This window comes from Petaurus breviceps, unplaced genomic scaffold, assembly GCF_028583685.1.
Source record: "Petaurus breviceps papuanus isolate PSGF00001 unplaced genomic scaffold, PetGlider_PUasm1.0 38, whole genome shotgun sequence".
Taxonomy (NCBI): domain Eukaryota; kingdom Metazoa; phylum Chordata; class Mammalia; order Diprotodontia; family Petauridae; genus Petaurus; species Petaurus breviceps.
The window spans coordinates 66,823,998-66,843,503 of NW_027186304.1; the positions used below are offsets into that span (position 1 = coordinate 66,823,998).

The window sequence follows — 19,506 nt, forward strand, 5'->3', positions numbered from 1 at the left end:
TCCTACACGTCTATTCCTTCTGACTTTCCTTTGCTGAATCTAGGGCTTTGTCCTAGACTGTCTCTTATGTCTATGCCTTCATCAGCTCCCTTGGCAGAATTATCTCTGTACAGAAGACGCTCAGTCCACTCATTCAGCCCTAATTACAACTGCTAATCCCTTATGTCCAACTGCATGGTCCATAGGCATCCTAAATTCAGCATTTCCAAAAGATAACATTTTCTGACCTCTGAAACCTATCCCTGTCCCCAGCATCCCTGTTTCTGCCACTGGCATCACCATCCCTCCAGACACTCAGGTTTGCAACCCCTGTAGTTATCCTACATACCTCACTTTTCCCTTATCTCATCTAATCATTGCTTAATCTTGTTAATTGTCAAATTTTACTAATTCTACTTCAATCTTCTCTGATTACATGGTCACCACCCTGGTTCAGGTCCTTATCACCTCCTAGATTAACGAAATAGCCTTTTAATTGTCTATCTGCTTTAAATCTCTCCCCCTCTCCATTTTTTCCTCCTTATAGTTGCCATATTGATATTCTTTTTTATATTTTATTTTTATTTTTAAACATATTTTCACTTTAGTCATGTTGTAAAGAATTGTAACTAATGGAATGAACCACAAGAAAGAAGAAACAAAATAAAAAAGAAAGAGAGCAAATAGTTTATTTCAATCCTCATTCAGGCCCTGTAATTCTTTCTCTGGATGTGGATAGCTTTTTCCAACATGAGTCTTTTGGAATTGTCTTGGAACTTTTTATTGCTGAGAGGAGCCAAGCCTATCAAAGTTAGTCATCATAGATAACAATATGTCTGTAATTGTGTACAATGATCCCTGGTTCTGCTCCCCTCACTCAGCATCAGATCATGTAAGTCTTTCCAGGTTATTCTGAAGTCCATCTATTCATTATTTCTTATAGCACAATAGTATTCCATTACATTCATATACCACAACTTGTTTAGCAGTTCCCCAATTGATGGGTATCCCCTTGATTTCCAATTCTTTGGCACCACAAAAAGAGCTGCTATAAATGTTTTTGTACATGTCGGTCCTTTTTCCATTTGTATGATCTCTTTGGAATACAGACCTAAAATTGGTATTGCTAGATTGAAGGGAATGCATGTTTTTACAGTCCTTTGGGCATAGTTCCAAATTGCTCTCCAGAATGGTTGTATCAGTTCACAATTCCACCAACAGTGTATTAGTGTACCAGCTTTCCCACATCTTCTCCAGAATTTATAATTTTCCTGTTTTGTCATGTTAGCCAATCTGAGAGGTAAGATGTGGTACCTAAGAGTTGTTTTGATTTGCATTTCTCTGCTCAATAGTGATTTAGAGCATTTTTATATGATTATAGATAGCTTTATTTTCTTCCTTTGAAAACTGCCTGTTCATGTCCTTTGACCATTTATTTGACCAACTGGGGAATGACTTATATATCTTATAAATTTGACTCATTTCTCTGCATATTTTAGAAATGAGGCCTTTGTCAGAGACACTGTTTGTAAAAATTCTTTCCCAGTTTTCTGCTTCCTTGCTAATCTTGGTTGCCTTGGCTTCGTTTGTACAAAAACTTTTCAATTTAATGTAATCAAAATGATTCATTTTGCATTTCTTAATGCTCTCTATCTCTTGTTTAGTCATAAATTCTTCCCTTCTCCATAAATCTGACAGGTAGACTCTTACTTGTTCTCCCAGATTGCTTATAGTATCAGCCTTTATATCTAAATTGTGAACCCATTTTGACTTTGTTTTGGTCATATTGATATTCATTTTTTTTTGGAGGGGGGAGGGCAGGGCAGTTGGGGTTAAGTGACTTGCCCAAGGTCACATGGCTAGTAAGTGTTAAGTGTCTGAGGCCAAATTTGAACTCAGGTCCTCCTGACTCAAGGGCTGGTGCTCTATTCACTGTGCCACCTAGCTGCCCCCATATTGATATTCTTACAGCACAGATTTGATCATCTTACTCCCCTCCCTCGAAGCTTCAGTGACTTCTAATTGCCTTCAGGAAAAAAAAAATACAGACTGCCTCTAGCCTGTCAGCCAATAAACATTTATAAAGCACCTATTAGGTGCTAGGCATTGTGCTAAATGCTGAGAACATAAAAAGAGACAAAAGACAGTCCATATTCTCAAGGGACTCACAGTGTAATGGGGGAGAAAACAAGGAAACAAATATATATATATATATATATATATATTTATAAACAAGGTACAGGTTAAATGGGAAATAATTAAGAGAGAGGAGGCCCTAGAAATAAGAGAGGTTGGGAAAGGCTTATTATAGAAGATGTGATTTTAGTTGTAACTTAAAGGAAGCCAGGGAAGGCAGTAGGTGGGGATGAGGAGGGAGAACATTCTGGGTATGGGGAACAGGGGAACAGTCAAAGAAAATACCCAGAGTCGAGAGATGGAGTGTCTTGTTCATGGAATAGCAAGAAGGTTAATGTCCCTGGATCAAAGAATATGTAATGGGGACTAAAGTATAAGAACATTGAAAATGTTGAAGGGGAGCTAGTTTATGAAAGGCTTTGATGCCGAACAAAGGATTTTGTATTTGATCCTGGAGGCGCTAGAAAGCCACTAGAGTTTATTGAGTAGGAAGGGGATATGATTGGACCTGCAATTTAGGAAAATCACTTTAGTATCTGAATGGAGGATGGATTGGAGTGGAAAGACACTTGAAACCAGCAGACCCAACTAGCAGGCTGTTCCAGATGTTTGGTGGTAAGGACCTGTACTAGAATGGTGGAGGAGGGAAGGAGGCATATTCAAGAGATATTGCAAAGGGTAATTCAACAGGCATTGGCAACAGATTACATGTGGGGGGTAAGAGATAGCCCTTCACAAATTTGGCTCCAGCCTATCTTTCTAGACTATCATTTTCCTCTTCACATTTTCTACATTCTAGTAAAACTGGGCATCTTGCTATTCCCTAGATACATTCTGTGTACCATTTCTGTGACTTTGCACTGGCCCTCTCCCATGCCTGGAATTTATTCTCTCCTTTCTCCACCTCTTGGAATCCCTGGCTTCCATTAAGGCTCAACTGGAGTGCTACTTCCATACATAAACCTCTCTCTCACCTCCTATCATCCCTAATTTTTTTATTGTATTTATAAGTCACTTAACCACCCTCATTTTATAAAATGTGGATAACAGCTGTTGGGAGGACCAGATAAGATGGCATGTAAAAGCACTCTGCAAACCCTTATATGCTATATAAATGCTAGACGTTATTATTAATCTAAAAATTTTATGAATGCATTTTTTTGCTAAATCACTTTTATTTCTTACTCTTTTCTTATTCCCCTGCCTCTTTCCTATTCTTTCTCATGGGATCATAGATCTGAAATGGGAAGGGACATCAGGTAGTTTAGTCCCCTTGTTTTATAGATGAAGAAACAGGTCTAGAGAGGTTTAATGGCCCAAAGCTCACACAGGTAGTATTGCCTAATAAGTGAATTGGTCCTGGTAACAAGATTTTAAAAAGGGAAGGGGGTGGGGAATCAATTTAGCAAACCCAACCCAAACATCAACTGATTCTTGTGTTGCATAAAATATTCCACAAGCATATCCTCTACTTCTGTAATGAAGAAAGAGGGGGCTCATTTTCTCAACCTCTCTGGTGCCAAATTTGGTCATTAATATTACACAAGATGGAGTGAGGGGTAACAGGTAAGGAAAGGAAATAAATACTTATTAAGCATATTCTTAATGTCTTGTATTAAATAGTTTACAAATATTGTTTCATTTAATCTTGACAATAACACTCTGATGTAGGTGCTATTATTATTACTGCTATTTAGCAGTTGAGGAAACTGAAGCAAACAAAGGTTACATATGTCCAGGGCTGCATAGCCAGGAAGGGTGGGGAGGCAAATTTGAACTCTGGTCTTCTTTACTCCAGGCCTTGCTCTCTATCCACTGAACCACCACACCAGCTGTCTCACTCAGCATGTCAGCATTTGGTTTCAGTTGACTTCTTTTCCTTTACACTGACATTGTTTTAGTATATCTTTTTTTTCTTGTTCTACCCATTTCACTTTGCATCTATCCATATATGCATTTACATTATAACTGTCTAAATATATTAATGACAATCATAAACTTGTTTTATTTTAGGGTACGTGCCTGTTTAAAACATACTTTCATTTTTGTCTTTGTGTTCTCAGCACCTGGAACAAGTCTTATTCATGGTAGGTGCCTAATTTATCTTCGTGAAATGGAATCTCATTTTATCTTTACTCCATATGCTACTAAGGATAAGGACTAGACCTGTGGTTACACTCCCAAGAGAGGACATTCCCTATACCTATGAAGGCTGACACCCTGTCTGCAACTTAAGGTCTCAAGAGTTGTGCAAAGGACTTGGAGGTTAAGTGTCAGGCTCAAGGTCCCATAGCCAGTGTGCGTCAGAAGCAGGATTGAATTAATTTCTTCCTGATTTCAAGGCTAGCTCCCTATCCATTATGACACAGCCTCTTTCAATTAGCTAGGTATTACATATAGTATCATTATTTTATGCATGAAGAAAGGGATGGTTAGAGGGTTTGAGAGATCTGCACATGGTCATATAGTGTCAGGACTGAAATTCTAATTCACTTTTTGACTCCAAGGCAGTACTTTAGCCCTTATACTACTAAGTGTCTGTTTGTTTGACAGATACCCTTCTTTTCCAAAGCAGCAAGTAGCTCAGGGGATAGAGTACTGGACTGAGAGTCAAGAAGACTCTCAAATCCAACCTCAGATACTACTACCTGTGTGACCCTGGGCCAGTCACGTAACCTCTGATTGCCTGACAAAAGGATCCACTGGAAAAGGAGATAGCAAACTACTTCACTACCTTTACCAAGAAAACCCATGGACAGTTATGGTGCATGGGGTCACAAAGATTTGGACACAATTGAACATCCCTTTTCTTCCTCTTTTTAAAGTAGTTCTTTACCACTATATTGCTAATTGATCTTGCATCTGGAAAACTTGTTAGTTTTGGCTATTCCCGTCCCTCCTTTGATCATTTCCAGTTTATCTCCTTGTACATAATTGTGTGCCTGTTGTCTCCTCATTAGACTGTGAGCTCCTGGAAAGCAGGGACTGCTTTCTTTTTCTCTTCGAATTACTAACACTTAGTAAGTACTCGACACTTCATAAATGCTTATTGATTGACCCTAATGGAATTCTTATCTGTCTCTTTGATCTTCTTTATCATAATTTTTATACTTCTTTAAGAATCTCTCATTCTTTTTGCTCTTCTTTAAAAATAAAACTTTTCAATTTTTAAAACTTTGTACACGATGCAAAATTGGAAATTTGCTATTAATTAGATATTTTTCTGACTTAAATTCTGAGCTAGCTAGAATCAAAGAACCCAAGAACTCCAGTAATCATGATTTTTGAATTTTAATGGAATATGCTATTTTACATTCCCCTTTTATCTTTTTCATGTTGTCTCTTTGCAATAGCCTACTGTCCTTGGCACTGTTCTCTGACTTGTTTTGTGACTTAGTTAGAACTGGATGATGCAGGTTTTTTTTTTCTTTCCCATTGTTGTTCAGGGCTACCAGACCTTGTTATCTTGATTCTTCTTCTCTCCCTCCACCCACTGCAATTACCATTTCATTTCAGAGGCTACTTTTCTCTCTTTGGAGTCTGTCCACTGACAGATAGGCATCACTGTACAGCTACACAAGCTAGGACTGTCTGGATTGGAAATACAGCTTGTAGTGGACGAAATGAATCCAAGAGTGTTCTGACCTAGTAGCTAGACCTGTTTTTTATTTTTTTTTTTGTTTTTGTTAGTTTGGTTTTGCATCTTCAAAAGAATCTAGTAGGGTAATTGTTTCTGTTGAAAAAGTGTATCCTCTTCCCCAGTTTATGGGACATGAAAGTATTAAAAATCCTCTTAATAAAGTTTTGAATTTAATACATTTAGCACTCTAAGGCAATAAAGGATTTGGGCTTCTGTATTCTTCATTGCCCTTCTTCCCTCCCATCTCCTGCTCCAGTTATTTATTCCTGTATTCTGTGTCTATCAAAACTTATTTATTGAGCAGAATGGAGTACTAGAAAAGATACTGGATTTGGAGTTAAAGGTTCTGAGTTCAAATTCGGGCTGTTATTTATTATTTTACCTCTATGCCCTTTGCTCTTCTCATCTGTAAAATGATAGGGTTCTTCTAGCTCCAGATCAATCAATCAATCAATCAGTCATTCACTAAGGATTTACTGTCTGCCATTTCCCCAGGCCCTGTGCTCTGTGCTGAAGATATAGAGGGACAAAAAAACAAATAGTTCCTGCCCTTAGGAAACATATTCATTCAGAGGGAAAAGCATGTACATGTACAAGTAAATACCAAGTACATGCAGTGGGATAGGGGAATGGCACTAGCAGTTAATTCCTAGGAGCCACATTATGTTAATCATATATTAAATGTTGATATGTTTTGGAATTGTTCTAGAGTTGCCTCATTTACCTTTTTTGCCTTTCTTTACTAGATTGTAAACTCTTAAAGTGTTCCTTTTGTATGCCAGGCATTTCTGTATCTTACATTATGCAATATCAGTGTTCTTCAAATAAATTATACTTAAAGATTCATTAAGTGCCTCCTATGATCAAATTACTGTCAGTCAATAAACATTTATCAAGGGCCAGGCAATGTGCTAAGTGCTGAGGGTACAAAGACATATTAAAGAAAAACAAACAGGCAAAATAGACCCTGTTTTCAAGTAGCTTGGGGAAAAGGAACACATCACAAGAAGTTGGAAAAGGTTGAGGGGAGGAGGAAGGAAAGGTGAGGGAAGGAAGGGCCTGATGGAAAAGTCCAAAGGAGTGAAGGCAGGTGGGAAACAAAGAGATGACGGGCCTGGGAGCCCTCCTTACATGGAGTTTCTGGGAGGAGCTCTCCATCCTCAGTTCAGAAGGCTTCCTAGGTCAGAGAATACTGATGAAGTGTGAGTACCAGAGCTGAGGTGTTTTGTAGGAGGATGAAATTCCTGGGAGCGAGATGGAGAGGAAATCAAGAACCTGCTGTGGCAGAGCTGCAAAAAGTGGTCAGTAAATCAAATCGTCTTTCAAACGCTAAGGAGGTGTGGGAGAGAGGCTGCTTGCTGTGTAAAGAATTTCCTTCCCAAATTTAAGAATCCCCCTCTAAATGCATCTTTAAATTAGGATTTTTCTTCTGTCAGTTTTGATTAAAATGGAGCACACCTGAACTATGCTTTATGTCCTAGAGTTAATGGGGAGGCAGAAGAGAGCACTGAGTATAATGAAAGAAGAAACATTTAAATTGCCCTCCTTTGTAGGCTCTTCTAGGTTTTGTCCAATAAGTCACCAAGAATTTATGAAGAGCCTTTACTGTGTGTGTGTTTGAGGGTAGGGGTGGGGAGAAAATAGGGGAAAGTAGGGGGTGGGGAGAAAGTCACTGAATATAGACTGGGCAGAGTCTGAGGATAGACCCACCATTGTAGGGCATGATGATGATGCACCAACCCCTTTCTGAGTGGTCAGACATGTAGGAGGATGAATCTAATAACCCTTTGAGGGAACTATGTGACTAATGATCACTCTCTGACAGTTTAACTACTTGGATATTTCTGCTGATGGCAGTTACATCTTTGGGGGAGCTTGGTGTTCGTCTGGCTTTTGGAATGGATTATAAGGTCAGAGAATTTAGAACTGGAAGGGACATTAGAGACCATCTGATCCAGGGGTAGGGAACCTGTGGCCACAAGGCCACATGTTGTCTTCTTGGTCCTCACATGCAGCACTTTGACTTATGGAAAGGTCACAGAAACAATACATTGTTAAACTACATTCTAGTCCATGAGTTAACTCTTTTTTTTAAATCATGGATACCTTTGGCAACCTATTCAAGCTATGGACTCCTCAGAGTAATGTCTCTCAATGCTAAAACACATAGGATTTTGAAGGAAATCAACTATATTGAAATCCAGTCACTAAAATATTTTAATAGTTATCAGAATATTTTGCAGATGAAGAAACAGGGAGGGAATGATTTGCTGAGTTATGGAGCTTAATTAAATGACAGAGCTAGAATTTTATCCCAAGTCTTTTAACTTCAAATTCTGATCTCTTTACACTCTGCAACACTATCCTGATTTCTGCCAAGTGATTCAGTCTGAATTGACTTGCCTCAGGAAAACAGGAGTTTTCCTGTGGCACAAAAACCAAAAACAATATCCCTACGGCGCACCATCCCAAACTTGACTTCAGGCCATTCTTCGGTATTGTACAAGTCTAGCCATTAACCAATTTCAAATCCACCTCATCTGTATACTGGTTATTTGGTTCATCACCCTCCACTTTATACACACAGATTCCAGATGAGACTTTGTCAAAAGTTTTCCTAAAATCCAGATGTACCATGCCTGCTCTCTTGATCTATAAGGTCATTGGCGAAAAGGAAATGAGAGGTTAGTATAGTATGACATTCTAGGTGAACCCTTGCTGGTGCTTGGTAATCACAGCTTCTCTTTCATTGAAGGTTTTTGAGTTGAGGGTTTGTAGTTGGAGGAGGGTTGGATTGGAGAAAGGAGAGGTGGAGGTAGGAAGACCAGATAGGAGGAATGATATAGATTAGAACTCAGTGAAAGTCTAAACTGGAGTGGTGATTCTTAGTGGAATTGATACCGGTATAGAATCAATAGATTACAAGTATTCAGAGTCACAGGTACTGTAAAGACTAGAAGTAAGGCATCATATCAGAAACATATAGGGTAGGTGTTGAGGGTAGTTGTTGTGGTGTTGGGGCTGTGGATAGGAATAATCAATAACCAGTTTAGATTTCTTGGTTCAGTCAGTTATATTAAAAAAAGATACAAAATTGATGCCTATTTTCTTGCACTTTAAAGTCCTCATGTTTCTGCTTTCACCAACAATTTTTATGTGTGTTTTGCCTTTCCTGACTAGGAAATCTAGAGATTTCATTTATAATAAGAATAGGGAGAGGAATTGGGTAAGGGGAGTACCAGTAGATATTTCATACCAGAACAGTGGAATCACAGCATGCATAGAGCTTAAAAGTGTTCTTTTATGGCATCTTTCCATTTCCCACCATTCTTATTTCAGCAAGTCTCTGTTGGTGTATAAAGGTTAATGGTAAAATAAATGAAAACTGCTAATGCATAAATGCTCTCTGGCAGGAGAATAAAACATTGCAAAGTTATAAATTGCTAGGGTAGACTACGCTAAAGTTACCTAGTGAGTAAACATTGAATAGAACAATTCCAGCACGAAGTTGAACCAAGATCCTCTGTTCCAAAATGTGGTGAGGTCTCCCCTTCTCTAGTACTGCCCCTCCTCTTCCACTGCTGAAAGTGTCCTATTATAAGATTTTTCTTTCTTGCTAAATAAAAATTGATTATTATCTAGTTGGTGTCAGTCATTTAAAAATATCATTTTATGCCTTTTGTTTTTATACCACATTAATTTCTGAATATCCTTTCTTATCCCCTATCCATCTTAAATTCTGACATTTCATAATTATATATGTATGTCTATGTATTTGTAAATATCCACACATATGTATGCATATCTATATATGCATATATATTATACTTCTACAACTTCATTTATTAATCACAAGATTAGTTGCCAAATAATTATCGAATATTTAATAGCCTCTTCAGTCTGTCTTCTCTCCCTTGATCCTTCTTCTCATCTACTCCCCTAGCTTCAACTTTTGTTTTTATGTAGATGGCTCCCAAATCTTTATTTTAAGATTAAACTTTTAGCTCTTTGCTTAGCTGGAGATTTACTAGTAAAACCATTGTATTCCTGAGACCATTCATTTGTAGCTGACCTACTTGGAGGAGCATTGGGTGGTACAGTGTCAGTGCCGGACCTAGAGTCAGGGATTCTTGAGTTACACCTCAGACACTGACTAGCTGTGTGACCCTGGGCAAGTCACTTACTATCTGTTTGCCTCAGTTTCCTGATCTTCAAAATGAGAATAATAGCACCCACCTCCCAGGTTTATTGTGAAAATTAAATGAGGTAACACTTGCAAAGTGTCTGGCACATAGTGATGTATTATTATTACTCTTGGTAGTAAATATTATTGTTATTAAAGCATCCAGGATTTGACATTAAACAACTTGTGTTCACCTCCAAGCTCTGGGACCCTGAATGTCTCTTAGATACTTTACTAGTGCTCTGAATTTATTATGGCTAAAATGAAACTCATTTTCCTTCTCACACTTTCTCCTCTTGTGCTCCCAGTTTCTGTTAATGACATTGCAGTTTTTCTGGTCATGCAGGCTTTAACTTTGGAATTCCTTCTCCTCTCTCTTCTCCCATTGAGTCTCATTGAGTCATCAAAGGTCCCATTGATTCATCATAGTTATCGCTCCTCTTTATCTGATGCCTCTCCTCCATCCTTGTTCAAGCCTTCCTTGCATTTTCCCTGGAGTGTTGCAGTAGGCTCTAACTAGTTCCCCACTTCTCTTCTCAATCTAGTCTGACATGGAATACTGACCAGATCGCCTTTCTGATGCCCAGGTGTAATCATATTACTCATCTCCTCAAAAATCCTCAAGGACTTTGTCTTCCCAATAAGATTAAACCACCTTAGTTTAGCTTTCAAGGTTGTTGATAGTGTGGCTCCAGGGTTACTTCATTACTTACACAAATTAGACAATTTCTCATAATATATATATATATTTTTTTGGAGAGGGGAAGGCAGGGCAATTGGGGTTAAGTGACTTGCCCAAGGTCATATGGCAGTAAGTGTTAAGTGTGGCCAAATTTGAACTCAGGTCTTCCCAACTGCAGGGCCAGGGCTCTATTCACTGCACCACCTTGCTGCCCCTGGATCAAAACCTTTGAAGCCTCCTTTCAATCCCATTTCTGTTTTCTTACGTAATAAGCCATTGGTCTTCTCTTTGGCCCTAGGGCTCCTCATCTGTAAAATAAGGGAGGTGGCTTAACTGATGAAGATCACTAAGGACCTTTCCAGACCCACCAAAGACTATAATTCTTTGGTTTGCCTCCTCTCCTAAAATTTAGAGCAGTTATAAATTATGTTTTTTCTTTGCTAGTTTATGCTAAACTTGCTTCAGATCATTCGATTCAATATAACAAGCAATTATTAAGGAACTACTATTGCAGTCACAGTAAAGAACTCATATATTTATACATATTTTCTTTGAAAATGAAACACTTAAAGGCTTAGAGTTTCTAAGGGGCTGAGAGTTAAGGATATAATGGCAGGGTAGACATCCAGGGATAAATATGACACTAGCAGTGATAATGTATAATAGCCTACATTTATACAATGCTTTTAACATTTGCAAAGCACTGTATTCACAACAGCCCTGTGAGCTAGGAAGTGCAAGTATTTCACAGATGAATGAAATGAGGCTTAGAAAGATTAAATGACCACTAGCCTCTTAAGGACCCACAGCTGGTGAATGTCAAAGTTGGGATTTAAACACCAAGTCCAGTGCCCTTAGCGTCATGCAGGGTTGATTTTTTCTAGTTCAGATTGTACAGTATTTTCTCATAGCCAGTTCTGGCAGATTGATACATCTTTAGTTTGTCCAGATTTTTTAAATACAAACTTTCAATTCTCACAATGAGATCTCTCTGACCTCTCTCCTGGGAAAGGGGCTGATAAGAAGCTGCTGACCCAATGAGGAAAGGGTCAACAACACATCTCTAGGCACCCTTGATTTTTGCCCATCCCCACATTGTGTGTGGTACAGATTGGCCCCTTGTGCTCCAATTGCTACATTGTCATATATTAAACTTTTCTAGGGCTAGGAATTGGTGTTACTAAAGGCTGAATTGAAATGACCAATAGCAGTAATTAAATACTCCTTGCTCATTATATATAAATCAAGAGAACATTGCCTTCTCTGTACAGTCAGTTTTGTTATAACGCTTGTTTTGAACACGCGAATTTGTTCCAGAGTGACAGATATGTGAGGGAATGATTTGAGCATGCTGTTCAAATATTCTCAATTCCTTACTGTAGAAAGAGAATGAAGGAAACTGTAACACTTCACAATAACTCACAAGCAGCAACCTTTCTGACACACACTTCCGCAAGGTAAAGTATCATATATTGTATCTCTTCTACTGTAGTAGGAGCCATGGGAGGAGGAATCCACAGTCCCCAACCCCCACCCATTTAGGCTGTGTCCTCCCAGTCTGAGGCCTAACTTTCAGATAGTGTTGACCCTGTAGGAACAGGGCTACAGGCCAAGAGTCACAGATGCTACCACTATTTATTGTAATATTTATGTATTTCTTAGTCATTTAACATGTATAAAACTATGCTACCATTTTTATTAGGTCCCTGTCTTTTTTATGTGTCATTGATGAAGTTTTTGAATATGATGCTCCTAACCCTGTTTTTCCTATAAAAGCCTTGTGGTTTTTTTTCTTGTGAGATTTTTGCATAGCAAAATGCTTTGGGGGAGGAATATGTCTAGTTACAGCAGAACTGACTGTGTCAGTCATAAAAAAGTTTTTTCTTTCTGTGCTCTCTGAAAGCTTTAATCCATGACAAAACCGGTTCTGCCATTTTAAAAATTCTTCTGTGCTCAAGCTAAGGACACAAAGAGTTGTAGAAGACATCACCAGACAGCCTGCCGAGGACTATGTTCAGTCTGATCTGTAGAGATAGGGCTCCATGATTCTGTGGAACCTTTCAGTCAGTCATGTATTCACAGTATGACATTTTCAGTTCCTTAAAGCATGCTTCTCCCTCAAGGTCTAAGCAACTTGGACCCTGCTTCCTGCTTGAACCTAGGAGAATGAAGTCGTCTTTTCAGGTAAGAGAACAGGGCTCTAGGGATTAGCTGATATTTTAAAATGAAATCACAACAGCACAGGCTTCACCAAGATGATACCCATAAGCATGACAAGTGTTGTCTTCTCTCAGATTTTGCCAGTCAGACTGGACGTCAGTCGTTCAGTAGAGTTGTTTGACCAGTGGAAATGCACAGTTGGCAGAGAGGAGGCAGGTCTCGGGTATCACCCTAGGCAATCACAAAGGGACAGGCAGTCTTAACAATCTTGGCATTGGTATCCAAACTGCCCAATTAGGTTTACATTCATTAAGAAAGCTCTGTGTGCAAGGGATTGGGAATACAAAAGTCACAATGAAAAAACAAAACAAAACCACCCCTTTGTTGGGTATTAGTATAATAAACAGTACATCATAATAGTGAAAACACATTGGAAAATTTGAAATCTCATGTTTCACTTAATTAAGGTGGGGCAGCTAAGTGGTTGAGTGGACCCAGTGCTGGGTTTCAAGTCTGGAAGACCTGAGTTCAAATTCTGCCTCAGGTTTTACTAGCTCTCTGACTCTTGGCAAGTCACTTAATAGCTGTCAGTCTCAATTTACTCATTTGTAAAATAAAGGAGTTGGACTTGATGGCCTTATTTTCGGCCTCAGACACTTAACACCCAACACAAAAAAATAGCCATGTAACCTTGGGCAAGTTACTTAACCCCAATTGCCCTCCAAAAGGCAAAATAAAAAAAATGTAGTGGATAGTCAGGAAGACCTGGCTAGGTTCAGATGTTGCTCTCAGAAATCTATTAGTCCTCCTCAAGTTAACTTCTCTGGGCCTCAGTTTCTTCATCTTTAAAATGAAGGGTTTGTTGGGCTTGATGGGATCTAATATTCCTTCCAGCTCTAAATATAAGATCCTGTGATCCCTACCAATAGTCTTAAGCAATATTTTAAAAAAATTATTTATTTTTAGTTTTCAACATTCACTTCCACAAAATTTTGAGTTCCAGATTTTATCCCCATCTCTCCTCCTCCCCACCCCAAGATGGCATGTAATTGTATATAGGCATAGACATTCATATTGAACTTATTTTTACGTTAGTCATGTTGTAAAGAAGAGTAAGAACCAATGGGAGAAACCATGAGGAAGAAGAAACAAAAAGAGAGAGCAATCAAATAGTATGCTTCCATTTGCATTTAGACTCCATAGTTCTTTCTCGCATGGCATTTTCCATCATGAGTCCTTTGGCGTTGTCTTGGATCCTTGCATTGTTAAGAAGAGATCAGTCTATCAAAGTTAATCATCGCACATTGTGATTGTTACTGTGTACAATGTTCTGGTGGCTCTGCTCACTTCACTGGACATTGGTTCAAGTCTTCCCAGATTTTTCTGAAGTCTGCCTGCTTATCATTTCTTATGGCACAATAGTATTCCATTACATTCATATGCTACAGTTCAGCCATTCCCCAGCTGATGGGCATCCTCTCAGTTTCCAATTCTTTGGAATTGGAAAAAAGAAAAAAAGAACTTCCATAAATGTTTTTGTATATGTGAGTCCTTTTTCCATTTGTATGATCTCTTTGGGATACAGACCTAAAATTGGTATTGCTAGATCGAAGGGTATGCACATTTTTACAGTCCTTTGGGTATAATTCCAAATTGCTCTCCAGAATGGTTTTACCAGTTCTCAACTCTACCAACAATGCCTTACTGTTCCAATTTCCCATATCTTCTCCAGCATTTATAATTTTCCTGTTTTGTGATATTAGCCAGTCAGATAGGTGTGATGTACTACCTCAGAGTTGTTTTGATTTGCATTTCTCTAATAAACAGTGATTTAGAGCATTTTTTCATATGACTGTAGATAGCTTAATTTCTTCCTCTGAAAACTGCCTGTTCACATCCTGACCATTTATCAGTTGGAGAATGACTTGTATTCTTATAAATTTGAGTCAGTTCTCTATGTATTTTAGAAATGAGGCCTTTATCAGAGACATTGTTTATGAAAACTCTTTCCTAGTTTTCTGCTTCCCTCCTAATCTTGGTTGCATTGGCTTTGTTTGTGCAAAAACTTGTTAATTTAATGTAATTAAAATAATCCATTTTCCATTTCATACTGTTCTCTATTTCTTGTTAGGCCATAAATTCTTCCCTTCTCCATAAATCTGACAGGTAAACTGTTTCTTGGTCTCCCAGTTTGCTTATAGTATCAGTTTTTATATCTAAATAATGTATCAATTTTAAATTTATTTTGACAAACATTATAAGGTGTTGGACTATGCCTAGTTTCTGCCATACTATTTTCCAGTTTTCCCATCAGTTTTTGTCAGATAGTGAGTTCTTATCCCAGAAGGTGAAGTCTTTGGGTTTATTAATCAATAGATTACTATAGTCATTGACTACTGTTTCTTGTGATATACCACTCTATTTCTTAGTCAGTACCAAATACTTTTGATGATTGCTGCATTATAATACAATTTAAGATCTGGTGTGGCTAGGCCACCTTCTCCAGCATTTCTTTTCATTAGTTCTCTTAATATTATGGACTTTTTGTTCTTTCAGATTAATTTTGCTATTATTTTTTCTAACTTTAAAAAATATTTTTTGGTAGTTTTAATAGCATGGCACTGAATAAGTAAATTAATTTAGATAGAATTGTCATTTTTATTAAATTATCTCAGCCTACCGATGAGCAGTTGATGTTTTTCCAATTATTTAGATCTGTCTTTATTTGTATGAAAAGTATTTTGTAATTGTGTTCGTATAATTCCTGGGCTTGTTTTGGCAAGTAGACTCTCAAATATTTTATAATGTCTACAATAATTTAAAGGTCATAAGCAATTTAGGGTGATATTCATTCATGTTTGGTCCTGGGCTCAGTATTAGTCATAGAAAAGAGGTGCTCCTTGCTTTTAATGAATTTGTTACTTAAAATTATACACATACACTATAATATTGTCCATGGAGTTTTCTTAGTAAAAATACTAAAGTGGTTTGCCATTTTCCTCTCCAGTGAATCAACTTTGGTCAGAACTCTCCACTATGACCTTTCCCTCTTCGTAACTGTGCATGGCATAGTTCACAGTTTCATTCAATTATGAAAGCCCCTTCACCGTGCCAAGGCAGTGATTGAGAAGAGACCTAGTCAGAGGAGAATGATTCTTAAACTGGCTCTTCTACTTGCTAGCATCCTGGATTTAGTGTCTCTTGCTTCAAAAGCTTGCTAACTATAGGCAGTTTTACCTCTCTTGGCCTGGGTTTCATGATCTACAAAATAGTACTTCCTTCCTGATAAGGATTAAAGAAGATAATGTGCAGTAAGTGCTTTATAAGTATTAAGGCATAACACATGTGCATCATTATTATTACCCTTGTAACCATTGAAAGTTATTAAATTTACCTGTTTCTTCATCTAAAAAAATTACACACATACAAACCCATGTATGTAAATTTGTACCATGGCTTAAGCCTATGAACTAGTTAATGTCAATAAACATTTCACCAAAATAACCTATACTTTGATCGACCCTTCATTATTAAGGTATCCAAGGGGTAGTTTTTAAAGAGGAAAAGAAAAGAAAATGCACCACAAATTTGAGCAGTTTATATGAGACAAGTAAAAATGACCATAATATTCTGTAAAAATAGTGTAGGAGCCCCTGCCCCCCAATCCTGTTTATGGGAAGGAGCTACCTCTTACTAACCTAGAATCATATATAACATGTTAATTTTGGGAACTTTCCTTGGGGCATCATTTTCAAAGTTTATTCTTTAACCCTCGTGATAAAATCTATGTGAATATGGGTTCTGTGGGAACATTTTTATGTGAATACTTCTCTTTCTGTAATGTTACATATGAAATTATATTACACAATAAAGCCACATGAATCATTCACATTCTTTTATACTGCTGATGTGTAAGTGTCTGAATTATTTTATCCATGTAGATACTCCTTTCCCTGGCATAGATTACAGCCTTGCTTGAGTCTTGCCAAGATGAGAAGCTTGGGTGAAAGGTGACCATGATTTTCTACAAATTTTTCACAAAGGATCTAACCAGTGTCTTTGAGGCCTTCTTTCTAGTGCATAAAATTCTACCCAAAGCTAAAAGGAACCTCAGAAGTTTCAACTCCTTTAATTTAGAGATGAGGAAACTGAGATTCATGGCAACAAAGTGAGTTACCCAAGTTCACAAAAGTGGTAAGCATCAGAGTGTTTATTTGAATCCCGGTCCTCTGACTATAGTGCTAATATTCTTTTCACTGTACTAGTAATTTTAAAAAAAAATGTTTTTTGGGTAGATACCAATGCAACACTTGAACTGTCCCTTATTCTTGTCTTTTCTAATAACAAATATCATTTAATATATCTTTTATGCTATATTTATTAAATATATCTTCATATATCAGGTTTTCATTTATAATATACTACATCTTATTTACTCTGGACATATAACTGTCCTTTGGTCCATTTACAAAAAATACTTATTGCATGTCACAGTATATGCAAATGGGTTAAATTTTATCTATTGTTTACCAAATTTTTCCCTTAATCTCCCTTTTCACAATGGCATTCTATATCTTTGAGGGGGGCAGTGTGTTATTGCAAAAGAGGCTTGCCTCAGAATAGAGAAGAGATAGATTTAACTACTGACCATTGACACATAATAGCTGTGTGATAGTGGGAAAATTACTTAACTTCTCCATGTCCAAAGTGTCTCAGTTGGAAAGTTAGAACCCCTCATTTTATAGGTGGGTAAAGAAAGGCATGAAATGGTGAAATTGAGTATGAAAGAACCCTTCAGGAAATAAATGTCAGAGGATGAGAGATTTAGAACTGAAAAGCACCTACCCTGAGATTCATTTGGTTCAGCCCCCTCATTTTATAGATGAGGAAACAGGCCTAGAGAATTAGTGACTTCCCTAAGATTACATAGATTAATAAGTAGCCGACACTCTTTGCAATATGTAGTATTGTGATTTAACTTCAATCCATTTCTCCTTCCACTGTATCATGTTGTTGAATCTGTGTCCCCCAGAGCTCTGTCCTTGACCTTCTTCTCTTTTCCCTCTATCCTAGCTTACTTGGTGATCTGAGTCCCATGGGTTCAGTTATCATTTCTTTACAAATGATTCCCAGATATGTTTATCTAGCCCTGACCTGTCTTCTGAACTCCAGTTTTACATCACTAGCTCCTTGTTTTACGTCTTGAGCTGACTATCTCATAAGCATCTCAAACTTAACATGTTCAGAACAGGACCCATTATTTTTCCAGGGAAGCCCTCCCCTCTTTTTATTTTCTCTGTTACTGTCAAAGGCATCATCATCCTTCCAGTCCTCTAGGCCCACAACCTAAGTATCATTCTTAACTCACCGCTTGCACTCACAGACCTTCCTCCTCCATATTTAATTAGATGCCGAGTGTTGTTTTTACTTTCTTAACACGTCTCATATGCATCCTTTTTTCTCCTGTTACATGGCTGCCTTCCTAGTGAAGACCCTTAATCTCCTCACACTTAAACTATTGTAATAGCCTTCTGATCAGTCTCCCTGTCTCATCTTTCCCCGCTCTAGTCTAACCTCCACTTAACTGCCAAAGGGATATTCCTAATGTATACCCCCTTCCCCCTACTAAATAAACTCCCAGTGTCTCCCTATTGTCTCTAGAATAAGATACAGTGTTCTTCCTATGGCTTGTAAAGGTCCCTTCCAGCTTTGGATCTGTGATCCTATGATCTAGCGGGTATATAAGTTAGATCATTGCAAAAGGAAGGAAGAAGCAGAAAAACTAGTTAAGTAGTTCAAGCATGAATGCTAGTTTGTAGGAAAGATTGGTGGTGGCATAATAGAGGTCATGGTCTTAAGTGTTCATTTTGTCTGACAATTGAACCTTAAACATTTACTATTGTGAGTTATTGTATGCAAGTCAAGTTACAAGAAATAATGGTAAATTCCTTTTTTGGGCTTTCTCTTACACCAGTAGTTCTGTTGTACAATAAAACGACAGAAGAAGAAGTCACCAATAATACTGGAAAAGTCAGGGGCAAAGACATGTGACAGCTTCTAGTGAAAAATATGCTGTATGAGGAGACATGAGGAGAAGAATAATAACATTTATATGGCACTTTAAGGTTTATAAAGCACAATTACATATTATGTCATAACAACCCTAGATGGTAAGTGGTAAGTGCTATTATTTTCCCCTTTGTAACAGTTAAGGAAATTGAGGCAGAGGTCAAGTTATTTGTCTAGGGTTACACAGCTAGTAAGTATCTCAGAATTTAAACTCAGATCTTCCCGATCCCTACTCCAGTGCTCTACCCTAGCTGTCTTTGTGTTCTACTTTGGGCTCTGCTATCTGATCCCTATTTGATCTTTTACTGAGTCAGAAAGTTTGGTTGAATGCTTCTTTAAAAAATTTAAATTTACATTTATTTTGTTTCTGTACCTTAATTTCTATCTATATTTCTCCACTTCCAATACCCAGAGAATTATTCCCTATAACTAAAGAAAAAAGAGGGGGGAGGGGAAGCTATTCAGTAAAATTAACATATCAGTTGAATCTGATAGTGTATGTGGTATTCCAAATCCAGAATTCCAATCATTTTTGTAAAGAAGAGAGAGAAGTTATTATTTCATTTTCTCAGGACCCATATTGACCAGTATGATTAAACAGTATTCCTTATTTCCTTCCTTCCTTCCTTCCTTCCTTCCTTCCTTCCTTCCTTCCTT

At 37.7% G+C, this 19,506-nt stretch overlaps 1 protein-coding gene across 11 annotated transcripts in view; it reads left to right on the forward strand.

The window, feature by feature from the left end:
* FAM110B (family with sequence similarity 110 member B) overlaps positions 1–19,506 on the forward strand; it is a 214,833-nt gene that overhangs the window by 50,321 nt on the left and 145,006 nt on the right. For 3 of the 11 annotated variants that reach the window (XM_069099985.1, XM_069099984.1, XM_069099980.1), the window contains exon 1: positions 12,489–12,804. The exons of the other annotated variants lie outside the window; for them this stretch is intronic. The gene's annotated coding sequence lies outside the window, so the exon portion shown is untranslated. Of the gene's footprint in view, positions 1–12,488; positions 12,805–19,506 lie in introns of those variants that run through there. 11 annotated transcript variants of the gene reach the window in all.